This window comes from Eumetopias jubatus, unplaced genomic scaffold (genome assembly GCF_037043125.1).
Source record: "Eumetopias jubatus isolate StellerSeaLion01/CBP00866 unplaced genomic scaffold, mEumJub1_p1.0 scaffold_2, whole genome shotgun sequence".
NCBI classification, from domain to species: domain Eukaryota; kingdom Metazoa; phylum Chordata; class Mammalia; order Carnivora; family Otariidae; genus Eumetopias; species Eumetopias jubatus.
This window is the reverse complement of record NW_028274808.1, coordinates 27385228-27403899: the sequence shown is the minus strand read 5'-3', so window position 1 is coordinate 27403899 and position 18672 is coordinate 27385228. Positions and strand designations below refer to the sequence as shown.

Below are 18672 nucleotides of genomic sequence, written 5' to 3'. Positions count from 1 at the left end.
GTGAGCGTCACAGCACACTCTCTTCTCCCCGGCAGATGGGCCAACCCTCCGCGAAAGGAAGCTCTTCGGAGATCCTCCTGTCTTCGTTCTTCCCAAATGGGCTTTGCTATAAAAAGCCAATGGAACAACCATTGTTCCTTTTCTCCACGAAGCTGGCAGATTGACATCCTGCCTAATAACAAAGCTCCCGGATGTGTGCAGCCAGCCTGCTGATGCCTGGGACCACTTAAAGTGATAGAGAAGAACATACCCTCCACCAGGAGACAGAATGTGTCTTAAGTTCCAAGCCTTCCTTTTTCACGGGGTTATTTTATTTTTTTTATTTTATTTTTTACTGAAATACAGTTGACATATAATATTAGTTTCAGCATATCTTTTGACAAGTATATACATTATGCTGTGCTCACTACAAGTACAAGTTCCCATCTGTCACAAAGGTAGGACAGTATTTTTGACTCTCTTCCCTAGGCTGTACTTTTCATCCCTGTGACTTATTTATTTTATAACTGGAAGTTTGTACCCTTTAATCCCCATCCCCACCCCCCCCACCTCCCCTCTGGCAACCACAGTTTGTTCTCTGTATTTATTTATGAGTCTGCTTCTCTTTTTTCTTTTTTGAGGAACGGATCAAGAATATGTATATACACGATGGGATCTTCCTCAGCCATTAAAAAGAATGAGATTGTGTCGTTCCAGATGACACGGACGGACCTAGAGGGTATTATGCTAAGGCAAATAAGTCAGACAGAGAAAGACAAATAAATACCATACAATTTCACTTGTATGTGGAATCTCAAGAACAAAACGAACAAACAGCGACAACAAAAGAGAAATAGACTTGTTGGGTCCTTTTTTTTCACTGACATATCCTACACAGCAGAAAAGAGCTTTCTTCCTAACTCTGGCCTGGAGTATTCCTGTTGGCTTTCCGAGTAGGCTTAGGGTCACAATCGGAGGAGATCCTAAAACCCTGGCCCTTAAATCTTCTCCCACCTGTGGAAGTGGATGACATTTCTCAGTGAAAGACTTCCTTCTGTGTTTTCGGAGAGTCCCTCTAAAATGCCAAGTAGTCAAAAAGGAGACTCTGTGGGATGACCGATGCGTCAATTAACTTGATTGTGTTAAATATTTCACCATGTGTATGTATGTTAAATCATCATACTGTACTCTTTAAATATATATACAATTGTATTTGTTAGTGAGATCTCATTAAAGCTGGAAAGAATAGAATAGAATAGGTAGTCACCCACCCCAGTGTCAAGGAGAAAACCTAAAATACTTTCTAAAAAGACGGACAGCTGCAGGAAAGACCAGAGATATTCTGAGCACCTACAAAGCAAGGCCCTGAGGGGGGATAAAAAGGAAGTAAAACATCATCTGTCCTCAAGTAGCTTTTGGCCTCCACAGAGAAGAGAAAAAGTGAGGAGAGGTGAGAGAAAGGGGAGGAACAGGAAAGGAAACTGGCGGGGGGGAGGGGGGGAGGGAGGCGACCTATGTGTCTCATATCATAGCATTTCTCATCCTGTCATATAATTGCTTGTGTAATACTCCCTCTCCGCTTACTATGTGAGGTTGAGGAGCTACATTGGAACCTTTTATTTCATACTAGTTTTTATTTATTTTGTATTATTTTGTATTTTTTTTATTCTTTCCGTTTTCACTGAAATCTAACATTTATCAACAGCCCCCAGAAAAGCTGTGACATCCCAAAGGGACTCACAGGGCTAATCCTTCTGGAAGAGTATCTCTGAGACTTCTTGGTCCAAAGATCACTCAGTGCTGGCTGAAGCCGTGTGGCGGGCCAGTGCCACCTCTCCTGGGTAAGCCGAGATCTCTCCCTTCACACTTTCACGTGGTCCTAGGAGCACCATTAACCACGGATCTCTCTGGCTGATGTAATTAATAACGTACAGCAAACAACTCAAATATCCAATTGATGACACGACAGGAGGCCTAAGGGAGAGACCCAGCATTTCCACTAAACCTCAGTGGAGCTCCAGATACAAGGCGCTAAAGGGAGACAGTCTTGTGAAAGTGAATCCCAGGAGGAAAAATATGTCTGAACAGCAGGCCTTACGCCAAAAGGCCAAAATTATTCAAAATGATTTACTCTTCCATCTTGTAGACTGAAGGCTAGAATAGGCATGTTAATCACTAGTTTCTGAAGAGCACTTGGGTCATTTCACACTTACCAGTTCTCTAAACTATTACTAAACTCAGGGGTCTTTGAGGTTTCCAACGTCAGCTCTCACATTAAGATCTTCAGAATGAAACCTCAGTATATGTTTCCTGAACGGCTTCTCTCTACATGGTCAACTGGACTTATTCTCAGAAAAGGAGAACCGCTTCTGGTAAATAAAGGACAGAAACAGGAAGTGAGCCCGTGACTGTGGTGTGGAAGGATGAGGAAGGTTCCAGGGGGGTGCGGCTCATGCTCTTCCAGCCAGAGCTCCTCCAAGGCAGGGTCTTCTCCCCTTTTGCCCCCCAGCTGTGGCGTAGAGTCCTGGATAAAGCCGCTGGCTGGTACCCCTGGGACCACAGGAGCTCATTTTCAGACTCATGCCCTCTCTCCGATGCTGCAGTATTGACCCAGCTAACATTGTGGGAGGGACTAATTGTACTAGATTCCTATGGCTGCTGGGACAAATGACCACAAACTTAGGGGTGTCAACAATACAAGTTATTACCTTATAGTCCTAGAAGTCAGAAGTCGGGCACAGGTCTCACAGCCCAAAATCAAGGTACCAGCCAGTCTGAGCTCCTTCAGGCTCTAGGGGAAAATCAGTTCCTTACCTTTTCCAGTTTCCAGAAGCCATCTACACTCCTTGGCTCATGGTCCCTTCCTCTATCTTCTAAGCCAGCAAAGGAAGATTGAGTTCTTCTCATATGGAACCACTTCTGCTTTTCTCTTCCACTTGCAAGGACCTTGTGTTGACATAGGTTCCACCCAGATAATCCAGAATAACTCTCTATTTTAAGGTCAACTGATGAACAATCTTAATTCCATCTGCAATTTTAATTCTCCTTCACCATGTAATATAACACTCACAGATGTTGGGATATAGACCTCTTTTGGGGTGTCATTATTCTGCCTATCACACAAGCAAACCAAAATGAAAAGGATATAAAATGGGCAAAACAGGGGGGCCTGGGTGGCTCAGTCAGTTAAGCATCTTAAGAGTCTTGGCTTTGGCTTATGTCATGATCCCAGCATCCTGGGATGGAGCCTCACAACGGGCTCCCTGCTCAGCACGGAGTCTGCTTGTCCCCTTTCCCTCTGTTCCTCCTCCTGCTCACACACACTCTCTCTCTCTCTCTCAATCTCTCTCTCTCTAAAATCAATCAATCAATAAATAAATCTTTTAAAAAACGGGTAAAACATGTCCTCTAGATTAACACACATGAAAATATCTTGAAAATGCCAGGAAATAAATGTGAAGCAAAAGGTCAAAAGGAAAGAAACAAAGTACAACATCAATTCACTGCATATCAGAGGAAGTCATTAATGAAATCAGAGCAGAATAAAGCACCCCAGGAGACTTCTGATCTCTAAGAACTGGTGGGAACCTTAGGAAGCCATGTGGCTAGTATTACTTAGTGTTCATACAGTAGTTCCTGGTCCAACATTTTCACAGTCAAATGTTTTGATGCAGCAGTTGAAGATATTAGAAGATGTAAACCAACACTAAGCAAGCTGTCAATCATTGCAACATTTCCCATCGCCTTTAAAAGTGTCCATGACTTTCACATTATTTGCCTGATTCCCACCCCCACCCTCTCCAACTCTGAGTCACTGTTGAAAAGAACTGTTTACAGCTCAGGAGGCAAAGTTCTTACAGGCCCCTGTAACAACATGCTTTTTTTTTTTTTTTTTTTTTTTGGCAAGAGCTTGCATGTAGCAAATTGAATCCCCATTACCTTATGTGTTGAACTGGATGTTGAAAATCTGTGCATCTTTGAGACCCCAGGGCCGATCTCTCATTTCTCAGCAACCTATTGAGGTAGGGAGTACAGTTGTCCCCATTTAGCAGACAAGGGAAATTGAAGTTCCAGGAGAGCTAAGCTGGAGTCTGGGCCTTTTCTACCCCTGAGTCAGAGTTGTTCTACTGTATGGATGGTCACTCATCTAATCATCCCTGATGGTCCTACTATTTTTTTAAGATTTTATTTATTCATTTGAGAGAGAGACAGAGAGCACAAAGCAGGGGAGCACAAGTAAAGGGAGAAGGAGAAGCAGACTCCCCACTGAGCTGGGAGCCCGCCATGGGGGGCTTGATCCCAGGACCCCAAGATCATGACCTGAGCCGAAGGCCAACTCTGAACCATCTGAGCCACCCAGGCACCAATCTGATGGCCCTACTATTCCTCTGTGACATGGCAGAGCCGGTGAATTTTCTGGCTGTTGTATTATACACAGTGTGTATATGTTATCCAGATATGCAAGTTAGTGTCACTAAGTATCTCTTTCTGTCTCTCTAAATTTTTCCAAATACTGGATTTCATTATTTTTAGCTTTTCTATGAAATGTTGCATCTATAAGACTCTCCTTCTCTGTCTCTGTCTGTCTTTATCTCTCTCAATCTCTCTCCCTCTCTCTTCCCTTCCTTTGCAAATTCACCCCAGTGTGTCACATCTATATTTTGTAGTCAGGAAGAGGCAAGTTGTCTTCCATAGTAGATTTCTGGGTACTCGCTCATCTTAAACCATTTCGTTCATTTGGCTCTACCTCTCTCTGGCCATACTGTCTCAGGTCTCATGCACTTCCCTTTCCTAAGATGACTTGGAGTTCTGTTCTGAGTCCAAAGCATTGGTGAGCTACCCATCAATTGCAGGCCTCCCATTGCTCCTGCCCTACTAGGCTCTGCCCCTTCCTTCTCCTTCTGTCCGGTCGCTTTGTCCACATTTGTTAGGTCCTATCCCAAGTGCTCTCCTGGGAGATTTTTTACCCCAGACGCCCACCCACTCTGCTCCTCCCCTTCCCCATCTGGCAAACTCTTGCAAAATTTCCATCTGTCCTGCAACATTGTCACAACTGCTCTGTGTTAACAAATACACAGTTTCCTTTGGGGGGGTAGGGTATGTGAATAACACCAGGTAGCAGCTTTTAAAAATAAGATCTAGAGAAACATTCTGACATTATAATTCATGAATGTAAATTCATGCAAGAAGGGGAATGCGTTCTTCCCTTCCTCCTCCTCAGAAGTTTTACCCTGTCAAAGGAAAGAGAACAAGGTCTTATCGAGATACTCAATCCATTCAATTCATTCGACTGCAGAGGTTTGTAACACCCCTCCGGTGGGAGTTTTTGCAAAAACCAACCAACCAACCAACCAACCAACAAAAAACAAACAAACAAAACAACAACAACAACAAAACCAAAAAACGAACAAAAATAAAACCTTTTGCTTGGTTCAAAGGCTTCTGTGCTAAAAAAAAAAAAAGCCCCAAGTTTCAGAAGAGCAATTAAGAGAAGTCGTGGAGCTTAAACAAGGCAAGAAGAAGATCATTTTCTCTGGTGAGCCAGACAGGTGAGGGAGGAAAGCGTTTGAAGATCAGAGGAGGCGGGAGACAGTGCTTGGCTAGTGTAGAACTCCCAACTTGTCTTTCTGTACCGAGGGGAGGGCAGCAATATAGACCAGTCTGTCCCAAAGCTTGCTTTAAACTCAGGTGTTTTACCCCATTGTCTAGCTGTTAGCTTTAAATCTGAGAGGACACCAGAAAGGGTTACTATCCAGAAGTACAGAACTCTTCTGTTTCCATCTTTAAATGCTTGGGGAAAATGCCAAATGGGTAAAATGGACCTGAAAAAAAGTTGAAACAGAATCCCGTAGAGGCAAGAATGTTATTCAACGATCAGCTCCCGGAGAAGAATAGATGGATTTAAGTGTTCAGAACTACACAGAAATTCTAGAATTTTCATTATACCCAGGAGGAGAATGACCATTATTTATTTAGCAACTACTATATACCAGGCATGATTCATAGCTCTAAAAATTACTGCAATCCTTCAGGAGAAATATTGTTATGCCCATTTCACAGTTGTGGAAACTACTGTTTTACCAACTAAGGAGTTGGGAGAGCCAAGACTCAAAAGCAACTCAATCTGATTCCAGAATTGATGTTCTTTCACTCTTTGAAGGCAGGAGAAGAGTGTATACCGCTCAGTATACTGTGGCTTATCAGTCTTCCCATAGGAAACCCACTTGTTCCGACCTTTAGGAATTACTGTGAATGACAGTCCCAATTCAAATGCTTCGCCCCATATCTCCTTTGAAGACCGATATTATTAAGCCATTTTCCTTGATGTTTAGACAGTAAGTGCAGATATTTCAACATTATTAATACTCAGGATGGAAATGTCAACTGTCAACACAGAAGGAAGGATTCTTCAAGCGAGAGATGTGGAACTGACAATTTCTGATAAGACTTTTGAAAATCACTTGTATTTATGGTTAGCAATTGTGGCTGCACATCGGACTCACCTGGGGGAGCTGTTTAAAATAAATGCCCAGCTCTGTGCCTAGTGATTCTGATCGGTAGGTCTGGGGCAGGGCTCAGCAATCTGCACTTAAAAAAAAAAAAATTGCTTAAACGGTTTTGATCTGCAGCCAGGGCTGGTACCCACAGTCGCCTGGTAAAAGCAGATTTCAGATTTCCTCCGTTCTGTCACTTGCAAATGCAATCACAATGCAATCAAAGAGAGTCACAAATCCCTAATCCAGAAACCCTTCCCAAGCAACACAAAACAATCACAGAATAGGTTTTTTTTTTTTTTTAAATGAGGGCCAAAACTAAGCATAACTGGAGCAGGAAACCACCAGATGTGAATATATTAAGCTTTATTTTAAGAGACCGCAATTGGAAATTGTTGCAATACTAGAGAGTGCTGTGAGCTGACAGATGGTGAGCGGCACCGAGGAGGAAGGGAGCCCGGGCTACCAAGCGCTACCTTAATCCTGGTCACAGTGGTGGGAGATGTGGGATTGTGTCCTTGGCACCCCTGGCTGCACCGGAACCATTCTCATTTTAATCCAAACTTGATCCTTTAAAATAGACCAGGTCTCAAACGCTACTGTTTTTAGAACTGTAATTTCCACGGTAACATCCGAAGTGTATCCTGCGTTCGTCCCGTGGACAGAGGCCCCTCATTATCCTGATCATCACCAATCAGCACGAAAGCCCGGAGATTTAAACTCAAAGGCACAGAATGCTGGGAGAAGAATGGAAACAGTTCCGACAGGAAAGAGTTGGAAAGAGTAGTCGGAGGGCTGTGTGGTGATGCAGGGATCCCCTAAACTAGAATGGCATCTGCCTGCTATCAAGCGCTGCGCTCTGGGATCCACGAGGTTAATTATAAAGGTGTTTTTGAGGTTTTAGGTGGTGCTGCTTTAAGAGTTTGGGGTATCTGTTTTGGGTTCACAGAAAGGCAGCAAAAACCCCTGCAGTGAGCAGGGCTGGCCTGAGCTGGAAGCTTAAGGGGCTGTGTGAGCTCCACAGGTAAGGCTCTGGAGGCAGCTGGTTGCACACTCCTCGACAGCCCTTCCCCTAAATGCTGCCCTCTGGGGGTAAAGCAGCCCCCCACCCCCGCCCACTACCTGAGCAGAAAGGTGAGGGACACTTCTTAAGGCAAGTCAGACTTAAAGAGCTAAAATGGGAAGGGTGTAAAGAATTAGCCTGATAAAACTGGGGTGGGGAGAGAACAGCATGTGAAAAGGCACTTGGTCCATGCCAAGGGATAAAAAAGTTCAGTGAGACCAAAATGTGGAGAAAGACAGTGAGAAACCCCAGGCGTTAGAGATGAGGCTGGACCAGCAGCCTCGCTGACTGAAGGGGCCTTCTAAGGCATGGTCAAGAGTTTCGACTTTATTCTACCAACAGTATAGTTGAAGGGTTTAAAGTCAGGAAGTGCTCATTTGCATTCTAGAAAGATTCTTCTGGCCGGGGAAATGGCCAGAGTAGGTATAACCAGTAAAAGGAGACCAGTGAGCCGACCAGGCAGGAGACAATGGCAGGCAGGGCGGGAAGGAGAGGACCATGCAGAGGAAGCGATGTGAGGATTAATTTGATTGGAGGGTTGAGGAGGGAAGAGAGACAGTGAGAGAGGGAGAGAGAGGATCAAGATAGCGCCAGCGCTAGCCACTGAGAGTGAGGAAGTTCGGAGACCCTTTCGGACTGGTTGAGTTTGAGGTGCTGTGGCATATGCAAGCCGAGTTGTCAAGTAGGCAAAGGACTAACATGCGTTGAGCTCCTTCAGGTCATTTGCCTTCTCCCCACGAGGTTAAACCGCCAGCCCCCAGTTCATTCGGCTCTCCTCTCAGCATTCTGTATTTCTCCCCAAGTGACATATTGACCGTTGCTGAAAAATACTCCGGGAAAAATTAATGCAAAAGGCAAATGCCCAGTGCTGTACTGGTTAAATATTTGAATGGCTTATTCTTCCTCCTCTCAAGAAAGCCCAGATTTGCACTATTTGCTGATTTCCATGGTGCAGCTCTTCTTGCTATGGCCAAGGTCAAGATACCGATGTGACATCTCTGAATGTGGAGTTGGGAAACCATGGGCAGAAGGAGCTTTGGCAAGCCAGCGTGAGTCAATGCCAACACACTGTGGTACACACCCCATCAAAACTGAAATAAATAAATGAAGCCCTAAGGCAGAGTCCGAACCACACTGGCCCAGCAGGCCAACCCCAAGTGATTTCTACTCTCAAAGACCTGTTTCTCACAAAAGTCCTAGGAGAACATAATTCTCATTGGTGCTTGGGACCAAACTGGTCCAAACTGGTCCAAACTGGTCCTTAGGCTGAATTGTCCGGCTGCCTACTTTTTAGGGTCACAAATGAGTTTTACACTTTTAAATAATGGCATTTTAAATAGTTACATAAATACCTACAACGTAGCCCTCATTTTGTGTCTTGACACGTGATCCCCAAAGCCTAAAATATTTACCATTTGGCCCTTTAAGAAAAAGTTCACTGACTCCTGCTATTCTGAAGATTCTGAAGACAAAGCCCATTCTGCCCCCTAAAATTTTTTCAGTGGCCCCGTGGCAAGTATTTTTCCTTCCCCACCCAGGCCGTCTCCCATCTCCTGATTGGGCTGGGCCCGCAATGGAATTGGGAGACCACAATTAATGGGCCTGGCCCGTCTCGGGCCCCTCCACCACCGCTCCAACTGAGGCTGGCCTTGGGAGTCTCGGGGTGCTCCCACCATGCCTGCATTTGCCTGAAGCCCAAGCCACAAGACAGGAGTTTCGGTCTTCCTGGGAGCTGGGCTAAGCAACCTGCAAGTGCAAAGCTTAACCTCCCATGGGACAGACCTTGATCTCTTCGAGGCAAAAGATAGAAGGGAGCCAGCCAATAACCTGTTCTCCATTCCTCCTCCAATGGACTATCTCTGTGTAACCTGCCTAGAATCATCCCAGGTGGCTGAGCAACTCACCGGGTCCCTTGGGAAGTGGCAGCCAGTTCTGTGAGGCAGCTTCTCTACCTCCTTTCTCTTTTCCCTAATTCCAGTCACTCTGGGATTGCACCTCATAATAAAGTATTAGCATTTAATCTGTGCATTAGGCTCTTTTTTCTAGGGAAACTGGCTTTAAAAAAATCAGATGATAAGGTCTTATTTTTGACACTCCAACTCTATCCCTAAACGAACAAACAAACCAAAAACTAGGTCACCATGCCATCCCTCCCAAATAACCTCAAGTGGCATAAGATATTTTGAAAATAGGCACGAAAGGAGCTTTTCAGAAAACCTTGGAAGACCAACATATGATGTGATGACATGTTTAAAGTCACGAGATACATTCATTAGGAAAGAAAGACCTAAAAGGTCATCTTAAACAACAACAACAACAACTAAAAGAATGAGCAGAGTCCGTGAGCAAAGGAAAGAAAGACTGATTCAGGCAAATTCTTGAGGGGAAAACAAGAAACTCTCAGGACTCAGGTACTTGGGCTATAATCTCATCTCAAAGGTGAGGCCCAACCCCACCAGCCCGAACAGATCTTACTTCTTTATTGACCAGGGACATTGAAGAAGAAGCTTTATCTGGGACAGAAATGAAAAAATAATGGAAACCCGGAAAGGGAAAGAGAAGCCAATTGCTCAGATGCAATGAATATGTTAAAGAGTGTGACTGTACTTATGTCTCGGTAACTTCCAACACTGTCTTGTTCCCATGGTCCCTCCTGCCATGACTACTTTGCCTTCTACGTAGATCGGTGCTGTTCTTAAGAGACACTACCTGGAGCTCCTGGTGGCTCTGTCACTTAAGCGTCTAACTCTTGATTTCGGAGCAGGTCATGATCTCAGGGTCGTGAGGTCGAGCCCCGAGCTGGGCTCCACGCTGATCGTGGAGGCTGCTTAAGGTTCTCTCTTTCCCTCTCCCTCTGCTACTCCCCCGTTCATGCCCCCTCTCTCTCTCTCAAATAAATAAATAGATAAATCTTAAAAAGAGAGAGAGACATGACCTAAGAAGAACATCATACTTTGGGACATGAAATTAGTAGATCTCCAGCAACAGATTCTTGAGGGTGGGAGGAGCCTCTGAGCCCATTTGACATATACTTTTCCATATTTTTTAATCCTTTTTCATGAAACCCATTATGACCCTAAATTGAGGATCCTAGAGTCTTAAAACTCAATTCATGCCCCAAATCTAAGAGCATCTCTAAACTAAGTGTATCAGCAGCAATGGATCAGTATCTGACATTATGCCTGGCACTGTGGACACATAAATATTGTTCAGGAAGTGACTGAACGCATGGCCAGTCCCGGAATGCCTGTTTGCCCTTTTCTCCTGCGGGGAGCCCAGAATTCACTGTTTTTGTATACCTAAGCCAAATGGATTTCAGTGGCCTTTCCAAAGAAACAAAAGCTTTCCTCCTTTGAGAAAACAGTGTGGAGCAGGCTTACTTATTCACCTCGCTCTACTACGTGGTTTAAAATTCTGCCATTTGGGCTAAGAAGTTGAAAAATATCTAAGACCGGAGATTCCTTGGCTGCCTCTTTGCCTGGATAACCAACTACCTGGTGGGTCTCAAGAATTGAGCGAAAGAAGTTTTGTAAAACATTTAGCACAATGTCTGGCACATAGTAAAGGCTAAATAAATGTTAACTGTAACGGTAGGTCTGATTTACTGTTGTCGCTGTGGTTGTTACTTACTTTTTAACAACTCTAGTGCAATAGTGAAATTAGCCCCCCCCCCATGCCAGCCTTTTAATGAGTTCCAGCTAAATGAAAAGTCTTATAGTTATCCTTTATCCAGACCTTCAGAGGCTTTCCTGAGATGATTTCCAAACACAATCACACAATTTAAGTTTTTTTAAACGTGGAGGATTTAGGAGAGCTTTTCTATACAACAAAAGGAATTCAGGATTTTACAAGAAAAAACAGAAAGACAGACAGACAAAATCCTGTCCCTGAGCCCAGCCCGGGGTTGAACTTTCCTAGAAAACAGTAAACATTTGGCTGTGAATGAGTTGTACACTTAGAATCTGGGAAAGAAATACACCCTGCCGAGCCCAGGTCCCCCTCCTCCCGCAGTGAGCATGGCCCGCTAAGAGGACGGAAACTTGCCACTCTTCTCACATATGCTCATGACCCCAACCTGCCCAAACTCCCTCCGCCCAAATTGCTCCTGGCTTCAGAGAATATTCTAAAACCCTTCAGGGAGAGATAAGGTACGGTCCTGACCTTTTGGTCATATTTACACACTGTAGCCATGTACTGGCTAAGTTTATGATATTTGCAAACCAGAATAAATTGTTCCATAATGACTACCAATATCTGGACACAGAGTACCTATTTTGCAAATATGACGTCCTTGCTGCACCAGCGAAGACTCACTATATCACCTGATAATGTAACTACAGGTTGATGTATTTAATACAAGTTCAGGTTAAACCAGAGGAATTCTACCACAGATTATTTTTTTAATTTAAAATTAGTATTCAATTTATTGAAGTTACAAATGGGGAAAAAAACTCAAACAGCAGTAACCAATGAAACAATATTTTTCCTTTAACTATTAGCTTGACCATGTAAATCTCACTCTCTAAGTTTAGTACATTTTAGCTATTCCTTTTCAAGGGGCCTTTGGTTTGTATTTGGGAACATTACCACAGATTATTTAAGGCAGAACAGACCCATATTCTCCCCTGTTGCCTCTTCTGAAGGGAAGGGGGGATTTCCTTCTCCAAGTTCGTGCTTCCTCATACTCTCCTGCTAAGACAACAAAGAAGAAAGCAAACAGGTGCCTGCCCACTAGGGCTTGAAATGAGAATTTTTGCTGTTGCCATTTGCTCTCTCTAGTTCGTGTGCTCGCATGTGTACACATGTACACACACACACACATGCTACACACACACATTGGCACCAGCCTCATGCCTCCATTGATATCCAAGAAGAGTAATACTATCTTTAAATAGACTCTGTGCTGTGGTATTGCCTTTAAGAGTTCAGTCAACTAGAGAATTCTCTCCTGTCTCTGACTCTGCAATATTATTTCTTCCCTTCTTGCCTCCTTTTTCTGAGATGAAAGAACCTGATTCAGCTGTTAGTTCATCTGCTCAGAGGCACGGAGGACTTCCTTATGCCAAAGAGCATCTGCCAGTCAATGGAAAAGGTGACAGGTCTCTGTGAGGGCAGAGGTGCAGCAAGGTGTGGGGGGAGCTTCCAAGGGGAGAAAAGTTGCTCATCATCCTTCAGTACACATCCTACCCTCAGCTGCCTGCCCATGAAAGTAGAATCTGAAGCATATTTTTCATATGCTGTTAAGAACCAGACACCATTCCAGCCATTTCTTCTCAGAACTTCAGGCTCTTGGCTCCCATAGCCTATGGCACCTCTCTGCCTCTGCATCCTGACAACTTTCCTGGGTCATCGTCTGTGAGATTCAATAGAGTTAAGAAAAGAGGCCTGGCAGAAGAATCGGGAGGTCTGGTTCTAAATGCCCAGTATCTTTACCTCTTTGTGGCTTCGGGAAGCCCTCTTTAATTTAAAGGAAATAGACTGGATGTCTCTAAGGACCTTTCCAGGCCAGTGACTGTTCCATCATCGAATGAAGAACAGTGCCCCAGCCTATGGTGAAGACCCAGAATGAGAAAAAGTACCTGACCACTTGGGTGCTCGACCTAGGCTGTGACAGCGGCACCTGGAAGACAACAATATAAGGGGAGACTGTGACATTTACAGAAGTGGGGACACCATGACAATTGTCGTCATATTCATGGATTTTAAGTCAATCCTGCAGAAGCTTCCGGAAGAGTGAGTGCCTGCGTTTAGTCACCCTAAAATCATTTCAATAAAGATAAAAGAAAGGGGAGGGGAGATAATAAAATTTTACTCCATCATTTTCTGGAGATGACCTAACTGTCCAATTGAGTCCAGAGTCATGTTTGACAAGTCAGACATGCTCACAGGCTTGGGATCTTCTAGAGGAGCTAGGAGAGACCATCTGAGACCAGCTGAGTCCTCGGAAGTATAACAACTGTCCATCCTCCGTCGGTCCAAGTCCACATACAACGTCTACCCTTTCCCCCGAGGCATACCATGTACCAGTCAGCAGGGGAAAGACGAAAGCAATAGTGTTCAAATCAGCAAGGGGCTATAATGGACTGAATGTTCATGCCCCCCCCACAAAATTCCTGTGTTGAAGCTTAATCTCCAACGTGGTGGAACTTTGGGAGGTGCTTAGGTTTAGATAAGGTCATGAGAATACGGTCGCCATGATGGGATTAGTACCCTTCTAAGAAGAGATACCAGAGAAACTGCTCTCCCTCCCTCTCTCTCCACCATGGGTAGGCACTGCAAGAAAGTGGCCATCAACAAGCCAGGAAGAGAGCACCTGCCAAGAAGCTAACCACACTAGCCCCCTAATCTTGGACTTCCTAGCCTCCAGACCTCAGAGAAATAAGTGCCCGTTTATGGTGTGTCATACGCCCAATCTATGGTGTTGTGTTATAGCAGCCAGGGCTGACCAAGATGGGGCAAATTGCTGAACAAAACAGGAGTGGGTCCAACAAGCTTTGCCATGCCCTTTAAGCCTGGCAAAACAACAGCTGCCTTGTTCTTATCCAATCTAATGTTTCAGAATTTATGTTCCTTAATTCTCCTATGTGGCCTTAATACAGACAAAAGAAGTCCATGGCTTTTGCCAAATCAGGTCTTACTACCCTGCCAAGTCACAGGCCTCGCTCAAAAACCAGAAGGCCCATGCTCCTGCAGGCAGCTACCCTATTTCATACCTGGGTGTGTGGAATTCAGGCCCCGGGTAGGTGAAAAGTCAGGCTCTCTTTGAAAGTGGGGCTTTCCTAATAGTCTGAAGAGGAAGTGATTCCTTTCCTTACCAGTCACTTGGATTGGATGGGTTCTGATGTCCCTCCCCAGAAACAACACACAGACTACTGGGTGCCCCGTGCAATATTCTGTACGATGGCTTGAGGAAGCCGCATTTCCACCAGACGCAAGCCTGGGTCAGAGCAGAGTGAGCAGCAGATACTCACTTCCGGGGATTAAACTGAACTCCAGCTGAACTCTAAAGCACCTCCAAAGATGGGTTGCAGAATCCAGCACCTTAGAACCTCATAAGCTCCTGTGAGAGAGCTTGTGATCCAAAAAGAATGCACAGTAGGATGGCATCATCCAGATCTACTGCAGTGTAATTCTGACCCGGAAGCAGCTAATACACAAATGATTTGCTTGTTTCCAGAGCCAACTTCGAACAAATTCCATAGAAGTGGCCTTTCTACCCAGTGCAGAGTCTGTGCCTTGGGCGCCTCAAAGGCTTTGGTGGTCCCGCGAGACCCCTTGGCTCCCCAGGACCAGGAGCGGTAGGGCCAAGTTCAAGAGCTCTAAGTGGGTGAGCAGTGACGTCTTCTTCTGGAGGCCCAGTTTTCTTGAACAAAGGGAATTCACTTCATGTAAATGAGCACTTAACTGAGAAGAGGGAACACATTTCAAAACCTGTTGTTGTTACTGTGTAAAAACAATGCCCGCCCCACTCAGGCGCTGCGGAGAACGGGACAGGGTGTGGCCTTGCCTGCAGTTTTCTGAGGTGAGGAAAAGTGACGCTCACATCTGGAAAATGGGTGACTTCCACAGGTGAAAATCTGGCTGATCCCCTCCTATTGAGACGGAGCAGATGGCTATCTGCCCCAGCTGCCTTCCTTTGTGCTGAGTTTTGTGGTGGTGGTGGGGGGGGGGGGTTGTTTTGTTTTTCTGCTCTGCAGGGCACGGGAGACAGAATTAGGGCCTTAATATTGTCTGTTCCCCTCCAGCCACCATTCAAGATAGGTCACCGGGCCCATTGCCTTAGAGGCGGAGTCTGAGAAGGCGGGACCTCAGTGTGAGGGAAAGGCAGTCACATCACGCAGGGGAGAGGCAAGGCAGTTCTGAGCACACGGTGAAATGAGTGACTCTAGCTGCGCCCAGACAGAGGGACGGAAGGCGAAGTATTCGCATGCAACCGTGAATGCCACTGGCTAGAAATTAGAGACGGATTGGCTTTTCCTCTCTGGGGGATGAGAGGAGTGGTCTGGTTCCCTTCTGGGGTATCAGATCTCTCATGCTAATACCCTGGAACACAGAGGCGTCCGTACTAAAAGCTGCGTTTGGTAAATGGTGCAATAAGGTACAGAGCCCCCCGAATTACTCACTCAAGAGAAGCCAGTAGACACCCAATGGCAGAACCAGTACAGGTGTCTAAATGTCCACAATGGTGGGATAAGAATTCGAATCATTTTGGAACACTGGAGTTGCTGTTGGATGTCGATACATACGCACATGAGCAAACACCGATTAGAGTTCCCAGATCAAAGACAGGATACTTGCTGTATGAGGATTGCAGATAAACAACAAATAATTTTTAGCCTAAGCATGTCCCAAATAGTATATGTACCAAGTACAGGACACACTTAGGCTAAAAAATTATTCATTGTTTATTTGAAACTCAAAGTTACCTAGGCATCCTGTATTTTTATCGGCTAAGTTCCGCAACCCTAGGATCAGCGGCTTTTCCTCCCTAATCTTTGTGGTTGTGCTGCTCGAAATGCTATGTCCTCTCCTAAAACTTATTTAAATCATGCCCGTTCTGTAAGGCTTAGGTCACACCTTGCCTATTCCAGAAATCTTCTGCCAACTAGTCCCGCTCATGCTGTTGTCTCCTTTTCGTGAACAAGGATCCCATATTCTGATGGACCCACACGGGCCAGCCTGGCACACACTGATGTGCCCTTCCCCCATCGCTTCATAAGATTTCGTAGCCTCTCTCCATCGATGTTTCAACCCCCTAGGGTCAAAATCATGCCTGATTCTTACTTTGTATCGTCTCTTGCATCTACCCTGGGACCAGGCAGAATACTCAATAACTAATGGGAAATTATTTGCTTTCGAACACACAGAGAGCAGGCAAGGAGAAGATGATGTTTACCATTGTGTCCCTAGTTTCTCCCAGGTATGAAAAAGGCAAAGGCTGGAGGAGGAAGAGTCTAGAATGCTCAAAAAAGGATTTGCCCAGGGGCACCTGGCTGGCTCAGTCCGTTAGAAGTCTGACTCTTGATTTCAGCTCAGGTCTTGATCTCAGGGTCATGAGATCGGGCCCCAGGTCGGGCTCCACGCTGAGCACAGGGTCTGATGGTTCTCCTCTGCTCCCACCCCTAGTGTTCTCTCTCTCAAATAAATAAATAAATAAAATCTTAAAAAAAGATTTGCACATAAATTAAAGATAACATTTGTGTGTGAGATAAGAACACAACCAAATGGTGAGTTAGTATCATAAGAGCAGGTGCTCCACTGACCTTTAGTTTTGCCTCTGTGGAAATTCTTCTCCCCATCTAAAGTCTATAAATACTGCTCCATGCTCTGAGCATTAGAGCTGGAAAGACCTTTGACATCAGCTGGGTCAGACTATCATTGTACAGGAAAAGAAACTGAGGCCCAGAGAGGAAAGTCACTTGTCCACGGTCATGTGGTGGGTTAGAGGCGGTCTCTCCTGGTCCCCAGGCAAAACTCTTTCAGGTTATTGAGCTGTTCTTCCTGTTTCAGGGACAGACTCACATGCCACAGGGCAGATTTTCAGCTCTGCTCATTTAAATAAAAGGACATCTGTTGTCTTTTTCTATCCATAAAAGATATTTACTTTTAGCAGGAAATTTAAAAGATATAGAAATATATAAAGAAAAAAGTTTAAGTTACCCACTAACCAGAAAAAAGTACTATGAATATATGACATATTTACTCTCATGCTTCCTCCTATCCATAAAAGACTATAAACTCCATGAAAGCAGGGATGGAATTACCCTTATTTGACTCATATCCACCGCCCCCAACACAGTATCTGGCACTCCATCCACACTTTTTAAATAAATGACTACATAGGGCGCCTGGGTAGCTCAGTCTGCCTTCCGCTCAGGTCATTATTCCAGAGTCCTGAGATAGCCTCCCCATGGGGCTCCCCACTCGGCGGGGAGTCTGCTTCTCCCTCTGCCCCTCACCCTGCTCGTGCTCACTCTCTCTCACTCTCTTTCTCTCTCTCAAATAAATAAATAAAATCTTTTTTTTAAATGACTACATAAACACGCATATGTGCATATAATTATGTTTATGTAATTTAAAAATTTGAAGTCACACCATTATCGTTCACTTAATGGTTTTTTTTTTTCCAGTTACTATGATAGCATAAATATTTTCCCAGGTGGGTAAATATGCTCCTATAACAATATTTCTAGTAGCTGCAAAATTTTTCTATCATATGGCTAAACCATAATTTATTGACCCATCTCCAATCAGTGCACATTATGGCCCTTTCCAAATTATTTTGAGTTATAAATAGTACTATGATAAATATTTCTAGACACAAATCTCAGTAAGAATCAGTGCCTGGAGACACTGAGCCTTTGTTTCCACCAGTGGGTGAAATTTGGGCAGAAAAGTATAGCAAGTTGCCTGCCTGGGATCATCTTCTTGGCCATGTGTGCCGTTTCATGCAGCTTCCCTTACAAATCACTGACAGCAGGCGTGAGATGGTCAATTCCCATTTTATCTCCCCATGTGGGTGAGATCAAGATATCTGAACCAAAGGGCATTTGAGAGTTGAGGTCACCTGCCTTGTTCTTGGCCAAAGAACAGTAAAATCTAAATAAATGAAGTGTCCCCCTCTCCCCAAGCAGGTTCAAAATTCGTATTCTGCTAGGAGGCTACCTTCAAATTCAAGAAAAATAAAATAGATGGCCCAAATCCAAAACTAAGCAACACATTTATTTTTCCAATGAAATTTGTATCCATGAATTCCCTGCATTGCCCACACTCGGCTGAACATATTTTATGATGTATATTACACATCCACAGACATTCAGCCACCTCTGAGATCAAGATGCCTCTTTAATTTTCCCTTTAGCTGAAACAAAGCAAACCAAAGCAGATCCTCCAATGGCCTGAAGTTTCTGTTCTGAGATGCCAAAGGGATCTTCATGGCATCATTTTATGTGCTGCTCTCTGCACTGAGTTAAGGAGAAGTGGCCAGGGCAGAAGAAGGTGGTTCTCTCCCACCAATGTCACCTGCTTCTTCTACCCCAAGTCCAAGCCCAGCTGAGTCCCTGGTCTGAGGAAAGGACATCAGATTCCAGGATCGGGCAGAGAGCTTTGGTCACCTTTCTACTGTAGAATGTTGTG

General features: G+C 44.7%; 1 long non-coding RNA gene across 5 annotated transcripts in view; it reads right to left on the bottom strand.

The window, feature by feature from the left end:
- Positions 1 to 2857, bottom strand: part of LOC114196773 (uncharacterized) — a 42106-nt gene extending 39249 nt beyond the window's left edge. For 2 of the 5 annotated variants that reach the window (XR_003606783.2, XR_003606786.2), the window contains exon 1: positions 2688 to 2839. This is a non-coding gene — a long non-coding RNA (uncharacterized LOC114196773). Of the gene's footprint in view, positions 1 to 2687 lie in introns of all 5 variants that reach the window. The other 3 variants (XR_003606788.1, XR_003606782.1, XR_003606784.2) reach the window with 3 other exon arrangements.
- Positions 2858 to 18672: the final 15815 nt, after the last annotated feature.